The sequence below is a fragment of the Cottoperca gobio genome, chromosome 18 (genome assembly GCF_900634415.1).
Source record: "Cottoperca gobio chromosome 18, fCotGob3.1, whole genome shotgun sequence".
Taxonomy (NCBI): domain Eukaryota; kingdom Metazoa; phylum Chordata; class Actinopteri; order Perciformes; family Bovichtidae; genus Cottoperca; species Cottoperca gobio.
The window spans coordinates 5566001-5570892 of NC_041372.1; the positions used below are offsets into that span (position 1 = coordinate 5566001).

A 4892-nucleotide genomic window follows, 5' to 3' on the forward strand; every position below is an offset into this window, starting at 1 on the left:
CCGGAAAACACAGGACTGGCTTATCAAGGGGACTAAGCCGGTCCTGATACTGGGGGTTTCTAACATCTTTAGAATCCTACCACACAACAACCCACTCATTCAGCTTGACAGCTACCCAGGGGCCAAAGTATATCATCTATTACATCTCATTTAAAAATACAAAACCAAATCCCACAGCCAGGATTATTGTCTTTTCCATTGGAATCAACAATCGGGATCAGGACCCTAGGCAGACGACCATCAAACAACTCAGGTCACTATTCAAACATGCTGCCACTACTTTTCCCAATGACTCCATACACTTCCCCATGCTTAACTTTTCACCCCACCTCACCCAAACACAACAGAACACTCTCCAATTCATTAACAACGTTATGGCCAAACACCACACAACCCTTTCTGTAATCCCACAGGACACATTTTCCACTGAAGCAGACAATATCCACTGGACAATAAACATAGCAACTCTCATTTTTACATCTTGGTGCACACAGCTATGAAGACATGTACTCTGCCTGGTGCCCTGATCCCCCTGTGGAAACCCACTCACCTTACACCTAGCATACATCTGCAACACTCACCCACAGATTGGTAGGCCAGTGCAGACCACTCACAATCCTAACCCCAACCTAACTCTAACCATAACCTCCAGTTACTTCATGGTGATCAACACGTCCAGTCCTCATCAAGTCCAGTCAGGAAATACCAGGTGAAAAACATTCCAACCTGCACCGAGTTGGATGGCTGGCTGGTATTTATGTGTTGTTCGACAGGAAGAGACATCCCAGTGTGGTCTGAGCAGGTGACAGTCCTGATGCCTGTTAACTCCAATAATAAATAATAATAAAATAATATAAACCTACGTGACAGATCACAGCAAAACTACAGCAGGTGACGGTCCCATCCATGTCCACTGTGACGTGCATTTCAATATTAATTAATGTTAATGTTGTAGCAGAGTATAAAATACCAAATTAAAGTTCAGATTTTCAATGGCATACAGTTGGAATTATGATTCTAATAAATTCTAATATGTTTTCCAATACTCTGACTGAAGTAACTACAGCACAATGACATCAATGTTAAGGCTAACAAAAGATACACATCGTTTTTTAGAAATTAGTTTGAGCATGAAAACAACTCCCACACATGAGACTTAGCTAGCCATGGACAAAACATTCTAAAATATGTATTTTTATAATATAACTAATACACAACAAAGTACATGGTCGAGGTTCTCTGCTAATGACCTATTTATTTTCCACATCAGGACACACCAGAGTGTCTTAGCATGCTTATGAACCTCGACCATATACTTTGTTGTGTATTATCTCTTCCATATCTATAACTCAACATAATGCAGACAGTAGGGTTGAACCTATACGGGGTGATGGCATTACCTAGCTTATCTAAAGTGTTATTTAACACGACAATAACTTTCTCTCCTTGTAGCTTTAACTTGAAAATATTTGCATGAAAGCATATTCAATGTCCGTCTGAGCAATCGGAAACCCAAAAGAAAAACAGCCCACCTCTTTATCTCAGTTTGGTTACAGACATTGAAGTGGTGCAGCCATTTCACATGTACAAAGATGAACTGCGCCTTGATAACAGCTTTGCTCTGTACCTTCAGTAAGTACACTTTATTTTCTCTGTTTTTATTCTTTAATAAAATAATTAACATGTTGAATGACACGTTTATGAAGACATATCATGCTGTTTGTTTCAGGTCGTATCTCTGTCTCTGTCTCTGTCGCTGAGTTCCACACCGTGGAGGTCCAGCGTGGTAAACAGGTCACACTGCTGTGCTCCAACTTTACTGATGTTCCCATTCACATGAATTGGTTCAGACTGGCCAATGGATCCAACATCAGCCGTATCTCCTCTATGTTCATGTCTGATACTAATGCTTCATTCTATGATGGATTTCAAAATGGCAAATTTAATATGACATCCAACACCACCACGCTCTTCCTCACGATCAAACTAGTGGATTTATCTGACTCTGGACTGTATTTCTGTGGATTTTACTGTGATGGAAATTCAGTCATTTTCAGTGCAACTTATTTAAATGTTCAAGGTAAGAATGTTTTTTGATTGTGAAGAAACAGATATGAGTGCTTTTTGTTGTGGAATATGGACTGATCTCAACCGACACATTTTATTTTATTTATTCTAGAAGTGCTTGTTGGAATAACGAGCCTGACGACTGTGATCCTGGGTGCTCTGATTGTTTTCCTCGTTACAGTCGTCATGTGTCTGGTTGTCAAAATCAGGAAACTTCCTACAGGTACTTGAGTTAACATTCAAGTTGCAAATACAAAAGTTCTTTTTTGCCAAAAAGTTTTAACAGCTTTAATCTGTTTTCTGTCATTTAGCTCAAGAACTCAGTGAGGTAATCAAATTTAAACCGTAATATTGATCAAATGCTATTATTTTATGTTGTCTGGTACAAGGACTCACTTAATGATTTTATGTTTTCTTACAAACTGAGAGTAAATATCTATATATATTTACAGGATCCGGGCTCTGATGGCCTGAACTATGCAGCCCTGAGTTTCCATCCAAAAGCAAAAAGCAGCAGAAGGCCTGCATCAGAGAACTGACAGGAGACAAACGTTGTGTATGCTGCCACCAGATAGACTCAGGAAATATCTGGAAATTATGCTTTATCATATTAAACTGCTACCAAAGGAGGATCATCACTGCCAATAAAAAAATCTAGTTCTGTAATAAATAACTATTTATTTTGTTTGTTTGATATTTGATGGTGGAGCCAGTGAAGACATTGACGACTACAGGTCACTATAAGTGACGGTAAGATGGAGGTCTGCAGTAGTGGGAGTGTGAGTGAGGTGCACTTCATTGTTTTACAGGAAGACACAGCACAGTGTGGTGTGAACACAACTGTAGCAAAAACCACGAGGCCTGCAAACTCAAAGCTTTTCTGAACTGAAATCTAAAATAGAGCGGCAAACAATTGCTACGGTCTTCTGTCAAGTAGACAAAATAAGAAAAATATATAATGCATCAATTTTAAAATGTAATACTTTGACCGTGATCTATCATGTATAAGTGGGAAGTTATGCTAAAAAATGGGAATGATAAGCAGTATTTACTCTTCTTGGTCACTTGGGAAAAACTTAACCAACTTTTAATGTTGGAGAGACAAAACTTTTTCACAAAGATGGATGGATTTTATGAAATTTGACCCAGTCGCCATCTTTTTTCAATAATTTCGATAAAAATAACATTGTTTTCAAATCACTACACTGATTGTTAATACATTCCACACCTTTCCCGTGATATCTGAGAAATTTTGTCGCACATATAATCATTTTACACGGAGAAATCGTCGAATGAGAGTCTGTTTTCACCAAATCTGTGTTTTTCCAACAGGCCTGATAACATGATGTGATCTGTACACCTTTAAACTCAATAAGTTACACTGATTTCTTCACTGATAAAGTTTTTAAGGATTTTAAGGGGATGAATCAACAAATAAAATGTTCAAATAAATCTGAAAGTTATCTTACCGCCCAACTCACCGGCGACTTTCATCAGCAGGTGCTCCTCCTCCATCAGTGGAGGACCGATGGTCATTTTTAGGCATATTTCATATTTTTCATTATATTTATAAGGTTACTAGTAAAAAAAAATGTTCAAGATTCCTTTGCAGCTATTTCTTTTCTTTTCATTATAGTACAGCAGCATGAGCCCCGAGGTTGTTTGTTTTTAATCTCCAGGGACAACTTGCTTTTGTTTCTGCTGCTTTGTTTTATTGTGCAAACAAATAAAATCTCAAAAAATCTCAGCTACTATGCAGTTGTCTTTTTTTTATTCTGAGTTTGACAAGTTTGACACAGATGAGAGTTTTGGGTGAAGACATGCAACTTTGAAAATATGACAAAAAGGAACTAAATTTGTCGCCAGCAATATTTGCAATTGGACGTGCAGATTGTAAATGGGTACATGTGGCGTTAGGCAAAGTGTTTTATAGAACAGGAATCTTAAGGTTAGGACACTAACTATACTATACTGTGTGTGTGTGTGTGTGTGTGTGTGTGTGTGTGTGTGTGTGTGTGTGTGTGTGAGTGTGAGTGTGTGTGTGTGTGTGTGTGTGTATGTGTATGTGTATGTGTGTGAGTGAGTGTGTGTGTGTGTGTGTGTGTGTGTGTGTGTGTGTGTGTGTGTGTGTGTGTGTGTGTGTGTGTGTGTGTGTGTTGTTGTAGTTTGGTCTCTCATACACAAGATGTTGCTCTTGAGCTTTAAAGGCTGCAACAGAAATACTTTCAGGAAAGTTTGTGCTCTCTCTCTCTCTCTCTCTCATAATTTATTATTTACACACATTTTACAAATATGAGCAGCAGCCGGACATTTTATTTGTCCCTTTCTTATGAAATAGACAAGTTTAAAGGAAGTGCATCTCCAGAGAGTTCCAAACCTTGGTCAGGATGGGAAGAAGTGATGCTGGGTGTTCAGTTCCGGTCCGTCTCGTCTCCTGCTGTTCAGTTTTACTGTCTGAGCAGTATACAAACACCTCCCTGGTAGGGAGTTCACTACAGTAGCGTTTAGACAGCTGTAAGCCTAAAAGCTCCTGTGAAAACAGGGTAGAGGGTTTATATGTGGGAGCGGGATGGGATGAGGGTGCACTGATCCATTGCAGCTCTCTTCCTGTGCGGTTACTCTTCAGCCATGCGAATGTTTCCTCTCCCTCTTTATCACCTGGGCAAGCTTTGCCTTGACTGTTCATGCTCGCTGATTTTGTTTTGTAAACTGTGAAAGAGAAACGAGATGTGATTTCCATATTTCAACAGAACTACAAAGGAGCATAGATACTAGATACAGGCTCCCATGACGAGCAGCAATCATTGCACAAGTCCTATTACTGC

General features: G+C 39.1%; 1 pseudogene; it reads left to right on the forward strand.

Moving 5' to 3' along the window:
- The first annotated feature begins 1563 nt into the window (after positions 1-1563).
- LOC115023446 (uncharacterized) lies at positions 1564-2642 on the forward strand (annotated as a pseudogene).
- The last annotated feature ends 2250 nt before the right edge of the window (positions 2643-4892 follow it).